This window comes from Equus caballus, chromosome 23, assembly GCF_041296265.1.
Source record: "Equus caballus isolate H_3958 breed thoroughbred chromosome 23, TB-T2T, whole genome shotgun sequence".
In the NCBI taxonomy this organism is placed as follows: domain Eukaryota; kingdom Metazoa; phylum Chordata; class Mammalia; order Perissodactyla; family Equidae; genus Equus; species Equus caballus.
In genome coordinates this window covers 37,395,385-37,411,655 of record NC_091706.1, presented here as the reverse complement: position 1 = coordinate 37,411,655, position 16,271 = coordinate 37,395,385, and the positions used below count along the sequence as shown (strand labels likewise).

The 16,271-nt window shown below is 40.5% G+C and overlaps 2 long non-coding RNA genes across 10 annotated transcripts in view; one reads left to right on the top strand and one right to left on the bottom strand.

Moving 5' to 3' along the window:
- Positions 1 to 16,271, top strand: part of LOC102147749 (uncharacterized) — a 156,805-nt gene that overhangs the window by 108,860 nt on the left and 31,674 nt on the right. For 5 of the 9 annotated variants that reach the window (XR_011431180.1, XR_011431183.1, XR_011431179.1 and 2 more), the window contains 2 exons: positions 860 to 920; positions 1,686 to 1,820. The exons of the other annotated variants lie outside the window; for them this stretch is intronic. This is a non-coding gene — a long non-coding RNA (uncharacterized lncRNA). The remainder of the gene's footprint in view (positions 1 to 859; positions 921 to 1,685; positions 1,821 to 16,271) is intronic. 9 annotated transcript variants of the gene reach the window in all.
- The window catches only part of LOC138920295 (uncharacterized), a 46,070-nt gene that overhangs the window by 1,493 nt on the left and 28,306 nt on the right, over positions 1 to 16,271 (bottom strand). The gene's annotated exons all lie outside the window — the stretch shown is intronic.

Here is a 16,271-nt window from a genome sequence, read left to right as displayed (position 1 = left end):
CCCTATGTGTGGCTGCTTGTCTTCCCCACCATATGGTGGCTCAGTTCCAAAGGCAAGCGTCCTGAGAGAGAACCAGGTGGAAGCTTATCAACTTTAATGACCTAACCTTGAAAGTCATACAGCATTACTTTCTCTACATTCTCTTAGTCAAGATAGTCTCAAAGCATTGCCCAGGTCCAAGGAGAAGAAAAATAGACTCTACCTCTCAATGGACACGTAGCAAGTTCTGCAAGACTGTGTGGGACCAGAAATATGAACATGGCCATTGATGGAAAATACAACCTGACACAATAAATCCTCTGCTTTTCGATGTCATCTGTAGAGCAAAGATGGAAAGTTACCCAGATCTTCTCAGCTGCCCAGCTGAATGTGAGGACTGCAACTTTACCTTTACTCCAAAAACCATATTCATGTGTTGTGAAAGCTATAAATTCTCATGTAGGAAACCAGAAGAATTTTAGTATTATATTTCCCATGCCTAGCACAGCCATGGTTCAAATTCATTTCGCTGTGTACTGTGAAATTTATCTTAACCTCAAAGGCAGATTGACACATTACAGGGATGGTGAAAGTTTACCATTGCTTGGTCTGACTCAAGAAGTTGGTGGGTTCATGTTATTTTTGTCTCTAAGCTTATTTCTCAAAGGGAAAAAAAAAGAGCACAGAAAGGAGCTTCATGAAAATGAATGTTTTGCAATGCAATTTCAAATATTGCTCTTAAATGCCGTTGACGTCCTCCTTTTACCTACCAGCCATACTTTATACTAATTTGTGTTGAGCGTAATGTGTTGTTTGGGAGTCAGATGCATTTCTCGTGTTATTTGTTAGAGTTTGAGTCAACTCATTCATTTGTGTCAAGGTCCTTGGTTCCAGGTGGAGCACACATGCATAGAACATACTAGCAGGAGACTGGGCACCAGGTATGTGTGGATAACCCATAGAGTGGCACTTCGAGAATTGTCAGAAAACATCCAATTAATGGGGTTCACTAGATTTGAACCTCCTTTTATCTTAGGATTTGAGTTGTTATCTCCAAACCAGCTGTAAATTAGATCCTCAGGGATTCCAATTTTTAAAAACACTGTTATTGTAAATTTTTAGTTTTTTGAACATACCCAAGTTCGTTGCTTATTTAAGAAGATGTGGTCATCATGTAACAGAAATCTTAAAAACTAAGCTCTTTTGGCAATTGACATGAAGAAAAAAAATTAAAAAAAAGATTTTCACACTGTCTTTTAAAGTGTGAAAAACAGTTTTATTCATGTTTGGATAAATCAGTCATGTTGAATTTTAACAAAGTTTTCCCCCCAAATATTTTCTTGTTTAGACTGAAGAAAACCATGAGACATTTCTTTGAAGATAAGTCAATATTTTGTTTTCCAGAAATTTGTTAAAGACTTGAAACTTTTAGCAGTCCTTTTTCTCCCATAACTACAATGCCAAAATACTAAAATGAGTAAACTGTTTGTATCTTCCCTGAAATTGACAGCATGACTGGAATCAAATATTGGGCGCCCAAACGTTTATGTTCATTGACGTGTACTCGTAAGGAACACGTACTGATATCCCTAGCTCAGATGGTTAATTATAAAAAACCATCAATTAAGACAGTCAGCCTGGTTATTCTTTAGTTCACCTATGGGAGCTTTTATAAAATACCAATTCTTGGGTCCTACTCTCCAAAGATGCTGACCCACAGGCCTACTGTGAGGACAAGGAATCTATGTTCTTCAAAAGTTCCACTATGAATCTGGATATCAGCCCAGCGTGGGAATGACTGAACTACAATATTCGCTATTTCTTAAAACACTTTTTGTGAGGTAAGATGTTTTACCTTAATAGGAGTTTTTATAGCTCAGGACAAAATGATGTTATGTTCAAATTTCTGTCCTTGTTGCATTTTACAATAGGAACTCAGGTTTACACTAAACTTTTATATATTGACTCACTTTATAGTAGAACCTACAGCTTTATAAAAGAAATGGGGTAAGGAATTCCAATTCATAAATCTCGTTATTGCTCTCTTTAGCTTTGTGTTGGGCTTAAATATATTTTATATATAAATGCTCTATATAATAATAATGATCATGATCATCATTATTTGGTAGACATTTCCCTTTAGCTTCCCCAGACTCCACTATCTGGAACTCGTGACTAAATGAACAACTACAAACAATTAGTTATGGTTAGAGGTCATGAATGGGGCATGCCTCACAGAAGTGGAAATTGTTGTATAGAGCCGCAAACAAAAAATAAGATTTCCACAGGCAAAGGAGTAGATATAAGATATTCTTGAGTAGAGAGAACAGAATAAACAAAAGCAAAGATGCTTGAAGTCGCCTGGCACATTCAAGAATGGGTGAATAGCTCAGTGTAGCCAGGGTACAATATGTACGGGAGATATCCATGGCTTGAAATATTCTGTCTTCAGTGATGGGGGCAAAGAATTCTATCTTGGTTCTGTTCCCAATTGTCTGGAATGACTTTATGGAGAAATGTGTTAAGATGGATTCTGAGGATACATCTGGCTCTGGGGTTGATTAGGGCTCAGCTGTGAGCAGAGGAAGGGGGCAACAGAGTATGTACTCTTGATCTTAGTGTTTTCCTTCGCACCTTCTCTTAACTTAACTTTGTATATATATTCAGTGTCTGTCCTGCTCTTGGTTCTCATTGTCATATCTTGGGTTATATATTGAGATCCTTGAGGGATTCGTGAAATGCTTATCCTTTGACGAAGATGTTTTGCTTTTGGCTGCCATTTCAACCCTGTGGGTGGGCGCTGTAGCAGGACTCTGCTGGAAGCTACTGAAGCGGTGAGAACCAGATGAAATACAACCCAGTGTTCACTTCAGAGTTTCTGAATCAGTGATCGAGTCAAAGGATGACTGATGAACTGTTCATGTGATTTGCTGCATTTATGGATTTCCATTTAAAAGCTGGTGGGGCACAGACATATTTTTCTCCAGAAGAAAAAGAGCTAATGCGGAAATTAGATCCACTTCAATTTTTAACCAAGAAAGCTCACGCTAATTTTCAAAGCACCGGCATTATTATATATGTAACTATGGATTGGACTGGTAATTTTTCAATTTACTAGTTTTCAGAAACAAATCTAAATGCTTTACATGCTTCAAGAAAATTTAAAAATGAATTTTTACCTCCTCAGACTGTAGTTTATAGGAAACCTCTTCTTGTTGTTCCCACTATCTTTTGGTTCTGTCTAGCAATCTCATTTGGACAAAATGTGTAGGCTCTTCGCTAATACCATTTGAAGATTTTATACTTAATGAGCATTTTTTTTTTCAATTCTAAGACTTTCTTTGGGCCACATTTTAACACTAAAATCAGGATGTGTACATCATACTTTCTGTGAACAGTTCCTGTAGCATTTCCTGTCTGTTCCAACTCCCAACTGCCCGCCTCCTCCTCCCACTCCCTCCCCCTGGTACCGAAAAGCTGTTGGTAAATCTGTGCTGCTTCTTGGCCATTTTAGCATTGAGGAAATGTGGAATGTTTATGCATGGAGGATAAATGGCTCTCATTGATTTTGTAAAAATAAAGGAAAGAGAACTCGGTAAATATGGCAGAAGAATTCCTTTGAGGGTTTCCAAACCATGCCTCCCTCTTCTCTTTCTTTTTTCTTTCTTTTTTTTTTTTTTTTTTTTTTTTTGCTGAGGAAGATTCACCCTGAGCTAACATCTGGGCCAATCTTCCTCCATTATGTATGTCGGTCACCACCGCAGCGTGGCTGACGAGTGGTCTAGGTCCACGCATGGGATCCAAACCTGCAAACCCGGGCCACCAAAGTGGAGAGCATGAACTCAACCCCTACACCGCCAGGCTGGACCCGCTCTCTTCCCTTTCATTTTGAACGTGGCTAGGTGTATGTCTGGCAGCTGGAAGTTTGAGATGACTTTTCTGCGAAGTCTGAAGGATCATGAAAAACCACATCAGGTGCCTTAAAAATCACTTTATCCCCAATACTTTAAAATTATTTTGGTTTATTAAGCTAATAAGGCCAATTAGTTATTGGTGCTAGAAGGAACAATTTTCCTTTTACCTAGAGATTGTTAAAAACGTTAGAATATTAAATCTAGGGGGTATTTTAAAGGTTGTCCCGTCCAGCCAAAGCTTTGACTGTGGGTCCTTGACTCTAGGATCTTTCTTCTAGCATTCTGTCTAGAGTTCTGCTAGTAATCCCTCAGCCTGATGATTATGGGAAGTTCTTAGACACTTCCTGCCCCATTACTTTTGACCTTAAAATAGCCTTTAAGCCAACTTAAATTTTCTAGTAGCCATAGACAGGTAAAGTGCTTAATGCTTACCAAAGTATAGGACATATTTAGGGATCAGACAGATGACAGTTCAAGCTTCAGTTCTGCCACCTCTTAGATTTGTGACCGGTCAAGTTACTCAACGTCCCTGAGCCTTCTTCACATATTGAAGTCATTCAAAAAATAATCAGTGTAAATGAGGTTTGCACATCTAGAATGTGTCAGAACTAGCCTGGATGCTGAGCGTACAGTGCTAAACAAAACAGACATAGTTCTTGCTGTCAAAGACCTCAGCTCCTGAGAATACACAAGAATGAGTTTCAGTTACGATACAGAAGACAAGTCCTATGACAGGGATAGCCCAGGCTTGGAAGTGGGGCACACCGTGCAGGCAAACCTTTTAGAGAAATTACGTCAAAGCTGAGAGATGAAGAATGGCTGGGAGTGGCCAAGCAGGTAGGAGTAATTGTGATGGTCTTAACTTTCTTCCCTGTAAAATGAGGACATGCCTACCTTATTGGGTTATAGTGAGAAACAGACAGTGAATGTGACACACCGGGACTGTGCCCGACAGTACATTGGGCCAGAAAACGTGACTTGAATAGGTATCATCCTAGGCAATGGAGATTCAAAAATGAGTAAGAGGTCATCCCCTCCTCCTGGGTCATAGAGGCCAGAAGTCTCACTCTAGCTCCCTAGGCTCCCTCTGTTGCTGCGCTTGTTCCTCTGTGTTGTACTTGCCTGTTCACACATGTCAATCTTGAGACCACCAGCTTAGTGAGGCCAGAAATGCTTCTCTCTTGTCCACTGTTGTAACTTCAGTGCTCAGCTGTTCCTAGTGCCTGTGGACCATTGCTGTTCCCCTGCAGGTTGGCGCCCTGCCATGGCCTCCCTCCCTTACCTTTTCAGCTTACACCTGCCCAACTTTCAACTGTCAGTCCCCACATTTATTTGCCTGAAGGTTTTCTGTGGCTGCTGAGGCCCACTCAGCTCACACGTGAAGGAAGGAGGCTGGGAGTGTGGAGGAGTTAAATCCCACCCCAGTTGCTCTCAGTGGTGTGGGATACAGTTGGTAGATAAATATCCCAGCTCCCATCCCTTGGGTGGGATGACTATGAGGCATGTCCTCTGGGGCTCCCAGAGTCCCCAAGAGGATTAGTTCTAGTTACGCAAGGCGATAACTCAATTGATAATTTACCCTCCATTGGCTGTTTTCCCTTCCTTATCTTCTCTATCTGATCTCCTCCTCCTCTCTTACTGCCCTCGCTTACCCAACTCCCGAATAAACCACTTACACTTGAATCCTTGTCTCAAGGTCTGCTCAAACTCAAATGTCTACTGGGCATCCAAATCCTTATTCTATATGTAGGGAATTCTGCTGCCTATGAAGAGCCCATCTCCCATGATAGGAACTGAACATTTCAGATACACTTGCAGGCAGCGATGGGCACATGACCTGTGCTTCACCAATCAGAGGCAGCCACTCCACTCTCTAAATTGGAAGCCAATGTCATGAAGAAGAAAGAAATGCCCAGGATTGCTTCCGTTGACAGATGGTAGCAGAGACAACAATGTGAATGGTAGCTTCCAGAATCCACTGTTGGTGACACATGTGGTGCCACCCAAGACTTCAAGCATGGCTTTACCCAAACAGTTCTACTTGGAGATTTTAAGATCTCTAAGTCTGGTTCTTTGGTCTTCTCAGAGATTCTTTGATCTCTCCAATATCTTTTGTGATAAATTCCTTTCCTGCCAACATGTCAGGGTTGGTTTCTGTAGCTTGTAACTAAGAATGCTGTCTGTCTATGTCAGTCAGGACAGAGCCAGGAAAACAGTCCTCTAGGTCTTTCAAGCCAATGGGATTTAATACAGATAATTGGGTAAAAGGATGATAGAAAAGCTGGAAAGCCAAACAAGAAGCAATGAGCACCCCACAAGTTGGTAGCAGCTGGTAGCTGCCATCACCCCTAGGGCTTCAGTGGAGGAAGGGAGCCCATTGTCTAACAGGAGCCAGAACCACAATAAGACCAGGACCCGAAGCTGCACAAGAGGGAGGGGAGAGAGGTAGGAAGAGAGGAAAAGGGGTGGGGACAATATCTGGCCTTCTTCCTTTTTCCCCCACCCTCCAATTTTACGCCATACCTCCCATAAGTAACCAGAAGCTAGAGGGCAAGGGAGCCTGTAGTACAGAGCAGAACAGGGGAAGAGTCAGAAACAGACCTGAAAGCCAGTAGGCAGTTGACATGCATTTGTACTAGGAGCTCAAACACATTTTGGCTGAATGAATGAAGAGAATGATCAAGGAGAGGGTTGGGCCCAGAAACTTGAGTTATACCAACACTTAAAGGCTAAGGGAATAAGAGAATTCCCCTTAAGGAGAAGCAATCCAAGAGATAGGAGGAAACTGAGGCAAGTAGTGCCCGGGATGCCACAGCTCTGAAGCCATGAAATCTGCCAGACTCCTAACTGGATTTCCATCAAATAGACCTCTGAATTATTCATCGAGTCTAGACAGGAGACTCAGAGCGCTTATCCACGAGCTTCGGGTATCATAGCTTCTAATCCAGGCTATTCCCTGGATAACTTGGGTTATTAAGTGAGGATAACAGTGCTTGCCAACTTCCATTGGGCAAGATGAGAAGCAACGAATAATGGAGATTTTTAAATACTTGGCAAAATAGAGAAATGTGTCGCAGCAGGAATCTTAATCGATAAACTAGAGACAAGCACATTCTTTCTTGCAGTTTGAATTTATGGGACTGTCCTATAGGACTTCCATGAGTAAATGGAATGTAATATTTTGTTAGTGGCAGTGCTGCCTTCCTGCATAAGAGAAAACGGTGGTCCATGTTTGGGATGCAAAGAGCATAGATTTAAGATTCAGGCAGACCTCATTTGAATCTCAGCTCTGCTGCTCCTCAGCCTTGTGATTTTCGATTTGGACATATTTTAAACTGAGCTGCAGTTTCTTCATGTTTAAAATTGGTATCATAATAATAATTCCTGGCTTACAATTATAATTTTTATGATTATGTAGGCAAAGCTTCTAGCACAATGCCCAGAACAGAATGGGCACTTCATAAATATTTCTACCCTTCTTCAATCTGCTTTTTACCATAGCTCTAAACGAGGAGGAAAAAGTGAGAAAATCAATGCAGATACTTTCTAGAAAAAGTGGCTAGCATGGATTCACTTTATAGGCACAAGCTTTAAGGAATTAAACCCAAAATTCAGTGTGCCTGCTTATTGTCGAAATTATGAATCCAAGGCTATTTAACCAGAATTTCAGATGTTCTAAAAAAAAAAGATTCATCTGCATTTTGTTTCCTAAAAAATACTTTCCGTGGCTGCCATAAAATGTCCATTCATTTATATTTTATGTGGGATTTTATTCTCAGGTGATGTCTTGGTGTTTCTATGACCCAAGTAAGGAGTCCCTGTGACTTTATCACACTGTTTCTTCCAGACACAGCTGGAAATATGATTGTCTAAGGGTCCGTCCCAAAGGAGCTGGGCCTCTGCTCTGGGTCAGCAGCAACAAGGAGTGTTGCCAAGATACGAAACAAAACACAAGCACCCTAGGTCTCCCTCTGGGTTTCTGGAGCAGCTGTCTCTAGCTCAGCTGTTGAAATTTCAGTTCCTTCATTGAAATTCCAACACATCTGTCCCCCAGACAGGAACATGCTTAATAAAATGACTTCCTCCATGCTGGCTAGTCTTGTGGTTTTATTCAGCTCTTAAAGACAGTGTGGGGGCTGAGTACCACAAAGAAAGAAGCCTCTCCAGGGATGGAGGCAAATCCTAGTGATGGGTTACTGAGGCAGAAAAGTGCCAGCCAGCGTTGACACCTGGCAGGCACCATCAGGGTATTCACAACTTGGTTTGGCCTTGAAACATCCCATGAGCCCAGACAAATTCAGGTCTCATTTTCGCTTGATCCTCACGTGGGCAACCTGTTTGCTTTCTCTCTCATTCTTCCAGCTGTTCCTTGGCAAAATCCTTTTCATCTATTTAATTTTAGAGCACAACAGAGAAATGTATCCCTTTACGCAGATGTCAGTCATGTGCCTTTAAATATCACTTTTGTATCATGACTTTCTGTTTTAGAAAATATGGTTTCAAACCAAAATTTGTTCTTTTTTTAAAGGAGTGGTTGTAGTGTCAAGCCAAACTTAACTCACGTCCTAGGTGGTGGAGGTCAAAAAGAAGTTCTCCCCCATAATTTTTTAGGATTAGAGTGTCCCTGCAGGGGACAGGACAAGAATCTTCCCAGGATAAGGGAGACCCAGGTTCTGTGTCTGTAGAATGGAATGCCCTAATAGGGTAGCTCCTCCTTTCCCAGCCTTGTTCCCTAGCAACGCAAACCCCATGGTGCAGAGTGCCACCGACCCCTAACCTTGAGGTGCCTCTTGGATGTCAGTGCTCTGGAATTATTGCAACAGCCTCTGATCCTCCTATATCCCCTTTTAAAGAATAAATAAGCAAATACATAAATAAATATATTTGTTTCTCTCATTCATTCATTATTTCTAGTAACCAAATGGCTGTAGTTAACCATGTCCTGTTCTTTCAGGACTAAACATGGTTAGCCATTCATTTTAATATCTAATTCTGTATTCTAAATAGAATGCTACCTCTATTCACTTCCTATCATAGATAATGATTTCTCTCTTATATCCCTTTTTCCTTCCTTCATCCTTCCAATTTGTTATATTATGATTTTCAGTGTTTGCATTATTCTAACAATGGAATATTCACTGTTGAGCCAAGGAGCCTGTTATTATTATGTTTCCTTTCTTATTCAATTATTTTTCCTAGAGCTGATAATTTGCTCATTTTTTAAAAAATGTTTTCTCTGTACATACTGTTGTCTTCCCAGCCTCTCCCACAGCCATAATCTTCAAAGCACTGTTTTTAGCATATTAAGTATAGTAATGTATTTAATTTTCAAAATAACTCCATGAGGTAGGTACATATGATCTGCATCTTATAGATGGGAAACCGGAAGCATAGAGGTTAATTCACTTGCATCAAATCATAAGTGGCAGAGGCGGGATTTGAGCCCAGGCAGTCTGGCTCCTGCGTCCGTACTCCCAAGCTCCAGCAATACAGCGCTTGATATAACTTTCTACACAAGCAAATCTACCAGAACAAAGTCAGTGGATTTTTTTTATAGGGCTCTCTCTCTTGTTTATCCTTGTCCTCTAGTTTCATCTGAATTGTTTGTTTTCTACACCAGTGCCCACTTGTCATATGAGGACTGACTTTCACTTCTACCCAGGGAATTTCCTTCATCTCCCTCCTGTGTTGATTCCTTGCTTTCTGGATCCCATTGCTTCTTTCTTGGTTTACCCTCATTGCTTTAGGTGGAGCCATCCTTTAGAAGACTTCCTGAGAAAAGGTGCAGGGGAGGCAAATACTTTTTAGATCTTAAATATCAGAAAACCTTTGTGTTCTATCTTGATAGCACTGGGTAATAGCATTCACTGCCATTCTTATTCTTGGCCATTTATATGTGACCTGTTTTTTTCCCTTTCTTCAAACTTTTACTGTCTTCCTGGTGTTCTAAAATTTTACAACGGTGGTGAGTCTTTTCTCATGTATTGTGCTGGATGCTCAGCAGGCCTTTGCAGTCTGGACGCTCAGGTTCTTCAGGGCCAGAAAATGTTCCTTTAATACTTCTCTTGACATTTTTCTATTCTGGACCCTATTGGTAAGATGGTGGGCCTCCTGGATTGACCTCCTAGTTTTCTCTTTTCTCTCCAATTTTTAAAAAATATTGAGATAATTCCTTAACTTTATTTTCCAAATCTTTTACAAACATATATATATAATATAAAAAATATATATTTATATATATAATTTATAATCTCTATATAGATTTACAAATATATATGTAATTTTAGCTATCATTTAAATTGATAAGAACCCTTTCTTATCCTAATAATAACCTCTGCTTATTTTTTCTTAATAGCATCCCCACCTTGTTTTAAGGATAGTTTCTCTTATCTCTCTGAACTCATCAAATGTAGCTTCATTGAAGTTTCCTTCTTTTTAGTGTGTTGCCTCTGTTTCTTTTGAGTTTCCTTTCTTGTTTTGATGTCTCTTTTATGTTAGAGTCTTTCTTCAAATGTCAAGTAATCCTTGGCTTTCTCTTCATATTTGAAAAGTTCGGTTAAATAAAACACTGCTTGGAAGCTCTGTGTGCTTGGACGTGGCCTTGTCAACTGTAAAGTGCGCTGGAGAATAACTGGGTGGAGAGCTGGCTTTTTCACTGGGAGACTCCTAAATGCCAGGACCTACCGATTTTTCTCTAGGCACACCAGGTATTTATTTCTGTAAAATTTTATTAAAGTTTTGATAAGATTCAGATAATTTATAGTATGACAGCATAAACAACCTAAAATTCAGTGTCAGAGACATGAATTCCTAAAACTCTTTCTGCTATGTCTATAAATTGGACACTACCCCCTTGCCATATTGCTTACATTGCCTTCTCTCTCCTCTTTCTTTCCCCTCTACTAAATTCTTATTCATTTTCATGTAGAGCTGTTTGTTTCACACTGACCCATGTCTTCAGAGCCCTTTCTACCCCTAACCAGCTTTACAAATATTTTCCTAAACAAAGACAGTTCTATTGAAAAGAAGAATTGTTGTTCAGTTTGTGCCACATCCTCCAACATCAATTGTTGAGTTAAAAACTCTGTTATATAATAGCTATTGAAAAACTTGACTTGTGGACTGGTGCCAATTTACGTGTAATCCTTATTTCCTTATAATGTGTAATTATTGCCCACAGATACATTTCCACTCATTAAGATAATTACATTTATCTTAAAGTACATCCATCTCTTTGTTTCAGTGACTCTGCTAAAACCACATGTTTATTTATCATCTTGATGAGTGCACTTGTGATTTTCTACACACTGGAGCAGTCATACTGGAAAGTCCTGTCTTCTGACTTTCAATTTAACTCTCTAGAGCTCTTGGCAAACTTATTATGAAAGGCTCCTCCCCAAGACCTTAAGTGGTAGGGAAAGGGTAGTTGTAGATGTAGCTAGATCTTTAAACATGATTTCCTTCATGTGGAATCAAATATTTGATTTTCTGGTCTTATCTTACTAGATCTTCTAGCAGCACTTGATTGCTCTCTGCTTCTTGAAGAGTCCCTGGATAGGTACCACATTCTGCTGATTTTGTTTCCATCTTCTGTCATGTTGGCCACTCTTTTCTAATCTCCTTTGTTAGGTTCATCTCCTCAACTTGACCTCTGATCCAACAGTGCTTCAAGATCCTGTACTCACCACTTCTTTTCTCTTCTCTGTCTACCAGGTCTCTTTAGGTGATTTCATCCAGTCCATATTTTCACCCTGATGATTCTCAGACCTCTATCTTTAACTGGACTCCTGACTCAAGCTGCCTTCTTAACATCTTTACACAGATGTTCGATAGACACATAGACAACTAATGCTTAGCATGACCAACACAGAACTCTTGAGCGACTGCTTTCTGCATACACCCTAACTACCCCTTCCATACCTCTTTCTTCCCATTTTGGAAAACGGCATCAACATCCAGCCACTTGCTCAAGCCCCAAAGCTGACAATTAAGCTTGATTCTTCTCTTTCACTTAACCACAAAAGCTATTTATCTACAAACACTATTGATTCTACTCCAACAAATACCTTAAATCTGTCCAATTCTCTGCATATCCGTGACTCTTACCTTAGACAAAGAGATCATAACACTTCCTCTGGGCTACTGCAATACCTGGTGTCCCTGCTTCCAGTCTTGCACATAGCAACCATAGGAAAGTTTTAGAAGCATAAATTCAGGTCATGCCATGGTTTAAAATCCTCCAGAATTCTCTATGACTTACAGAACCATACATGCTCTCTTCTTGCCTACCAAAGCTGTTTGGTTGCTCACAACACCAAGCTCATTCCCTCCCTAGAGTCTTTGAACTGGCTCTTCGTCTGCGTAGAACAAGCTTCTCCCTCATTCACACAGGGCACATTCTTTCTCATATTCTCATGTTATCTAAAATGACACCTCCTCAGAGAATCCTTCCCTGGGTACCCACTTAGAGTATCTATTCCATTACTTACTTTCCCACTAGACTATTTTAATTCTATGGGTAGCACTTGTTTACTTTTTTGTTTATTGTCTGTCTAGCCCACACCGTAATGCAAACTCCTTGAGAGCATTGACCTTATCAATGTCATTCAATGTAGTATCATCAGTGTCTTGCACTAAGAAAGCACACAATGCCTATTTTTAATGAATGATTAATAGGTGGATGAAAGGCATGTCAGAAGCCATGTAGTCCAACTTCTTCATATTTAGAGGTGAGAAAATGAGAGAAAAAAGCAACTTGCCAAAGACGACGCATGTAGTGGGCTTTTGGCCCATTGTTTTAAATGTGTTCATTGTTGTAATGACCTCAACCACATCCCATAGAAACTATTTTTAATTATACCATTGGTTACACTTGTTTGATCACTTTTTATTATCTCACCCTGGGGTCTTATCGGCATTGTCGCACCTGAGGGTGCTATGGACAGACACTCAAAAAGTTCTACTGTGTCAGTTGCCAGTCACCAATCTTTATCCTGGGGCAATTAGAAGCTTTGTTTATAAACTTTGAGAACTGACTTTTTGGCTGTTCTTTCCTATTGACCCACTACAAACCCACCTTTTTATCAAATCACATACTTGATAGTGTTCATGCATAGCATAGAATTAGAAATCTATTTTGTCACCATTTTGGTCGCCCAGTTTACAGGGTAATTATGGTTAGGTGGAAAGGGCTTTGCCTTGGGAAACTGGCTCTTCCTCCATTTCGGGGACTCAGAAGCTGTCTGATCTTCTTTTTTTCTTTTTTTTTTTTTCCTGCTTTATCTCCCCAGACCCCTCCTGTACATAGTTGTATATCTTAGTTGCAGGTCCTTCCAGTCATAGCATGTGGGATGCCGCCTCAACGTGGCCTGACGAGTGGTGCCATGCCTGCACCCAGGATCTGAACCAGCGAAACCCTGGGCCGCTGCAGTGGAGTGCATGAACTTAACCACTCAGCCACAGAGCTGGCCCTAGAAGCTGTCTGATCTTAAGCAAGCCCTTAACACTCTAAGCTTCAATTTTCTTGCCTGCCCAGTTTTGCTGGGAACAGGAAAAAAACCTAAAACAACCAACTCACTCTCTCTCTCCTTCTCTATTTCAAATAATATGAAAATTCACTTCACAGGGATTAAATGAACTCAGAAATCATCCAGTTAGATGGATTAAATGAAGGCATGAATATGAAGACATTTTGCTGAGTGTAAAAATGCATTACAGATATAAGGGACTAAATGTAAACGATTGCTCACCTTACTCAGGTCCTAATGTTCTACATATACAGCCATCAGTAATTGTTGTGATTGGTTCATTTATTTATTTTTGGTGAGGAAGATTGGCCCTGAGATAACATCTGTTGCCAATCTTCCTCTCCTTTTTTTTTCCTCCCCAAAGCCCCAGCACATAGTTGTGTCTTCTAGTTGTAGGTCATTCTAGTTCCTCTATGTGGGACACTGCCACACATGGCTTGGTGAACAGTGCATGGGTCCAAGCCCAGGATCCGAACCGGTGAACGCCAAGCAGTCGAAGTGGAGTACGCAAACTTAACTGCTTGGCCACGGGGCCAGACCCTGTTGTTATGTTCTTTAAAGTCCCTGTTATATGCCAAACTCTCAGAACAACTGTCTTCTTATCCAGTATACTTCTGAGTAATGACTTTAATTATTCTTTTTAATAAAACTGTTACGTTCACTGTAATCAATCCAAGTGGTATTGGTTACCAAAGTAAAAACTGAAAGTTCCCTTTCACCTCAAACCCCACAAATGTAATCCCCAGACATAAGCAGTTAGCATTAACTTTCTATTTTTAGTTACTACTACTACTAATAGTTAACATAATAATAGTTTAGTACTTGGCTGTGGGTCTGATGATGTTTTAAACGCTTTATGTATTAACACATTTTGCTGCTCACAATAACCCTCTGGCTCAAGTATTACTGCTATCCTTGTTTTATATATGAGCAAACTGAGGCACAGAGATGGAAAGCTACTTGCCCAGTGTCACACAGCTAGACATAGGCATTTGAGCTCAGGTAGTCTGGCTCCAAAGTTCATGCTGTTAGTCTATAAACTACATATCTCAGACACCTTTCTATGTGAGTATACAGAGCTCTCCTGCATAGCTTTAGTACCTAGGGAACATTTTATTCTATGATGTATATTTATCAGCTCCCATTGATGAGAATTTTAATCGCTTCCAGATTTTTCGTTTTTAAACATAAACTGTAAAAAATTAAAAATTAAGCTGCCATCGACAACCTAGTGCTTTTGTGTGAGTCTGTCTAAGGCATAAATTTCTAGAAGTGGAGAGCTGAAACAAAGGATGTGTACACTAAACTTCTTGAGTGATACCACCGAATTGCCTCCCATAATGAATAGTCATTTTCATCTGGAGTCTATAAACCACCAGAATCACCGAGAAAATTATTTTTATGTGCCTCTGTCTTTTTCTCTGTTTTTAAAATCTGATTGCTCTGTTGTTTGACGAGGAATTCGACCACATGGTAAGCACAACGTTTTGGGAAAGCTCCTCATATTCCTGTGATGTCTCTGCCCCTGGGCATGGGGTGAGCAGGCATCTGGTGATCTCTCTGCTTGTGCTGCCTGGTACCCGGAGGCTCCGGGAGAATTGCTGTGAGGCTGTTCACCTTGGCTCAGCCTGAGAGCTACTCTGACAGATTTATTGGCTCGTCAACATTTATCTGAGCAGAACCTCTAAACCAATATACGCTTTCACTCATTTGCACTCCAGGGAGAAAGAGAGAGATGAGAACTGTGAGGTGTGAAACTCCACAGAGATGTAGCTCCGCCTTTCACCCCATCCTTGCAAACTTCTTAAGAAATGGAATTCATTATTGCGTTCCAATTTCAGTCTCTCTTTTTCTTTTTTAAAACATTGGTTGCCAATCTTCTTTTCTTCTTCTTCTCCCCAAAGCCCCCCAGTACCTAGTTGTGTATTTTAGTTGTGGGTCCTTCTAGGTGTTGCATGTGGGACACCGCCTCAGCATGGCCTGATGAGCAGTGCCATGTCTGCGCCCAGGATCCAAACCAGCGAAACCCTGGGCAGCTGAAGTGGAGGGCGCGAACTTAACCACTTGGCCACGGGCCAGCCCCAGGTCTCTCTTTTTTTAACCAGGGTTTTTCTCAGTCCATTGGTATGTGAAGAATACATTGATGAAAGGAAATTAACAAGATCACTCAATCAACTACTACTTCACTTATTTATTGTTTGTTTTGTAAGGGAAAATATGAATAAGATACGGAAACTGCCTCCAAGAAACTTGCAATCTTCTTCAGCTTTGTAGGAATGGAGGATGGAGAAAATGTCTTGAATTTAAATGGGAGAGAATTTAGAGCAGTAAGGAAGAACACATAAGGAAAATCAGTACTCATATTCTCCCTATTTTCTTCATGAGAAAATAAAGCTTAGAGAGGTAAACGACTTAGCATAGGCTACTCAGAAAGTGGCGATGTCACAGTTCAAACTCTGGTTCCAGTTTCAAAGGTCGTGTATTCTCTATTGTACCTGTTGGTGGTGTCGAAACCTGACTGATGCAGGTTTCTCGTCCCATCTACTTAGCCTATTGACACCCTTCTACGTACAGGCACATAGAAATGCTGGATAAAATATAACAAAACTATTTTATATACATAACCGAGGAAGAAAGTGAGAGAGAGGGAGGGAGAGAGAGAGAGAGAAAAAGTTCCTATGTGTCAAAACTAAAGAAGAACCTCATAACCAATGTGGTAAGTTCATGAGCTGATGTCAGAACAGAACAGAGGACAACAGACATGGCTATAGGGCCTAACAGCTGGGAGCTGGGATTTTTAACACGTCTGGGAATAAAAGAATTGCTCTTGGGCCTGTGAAAGGTGAAAGGT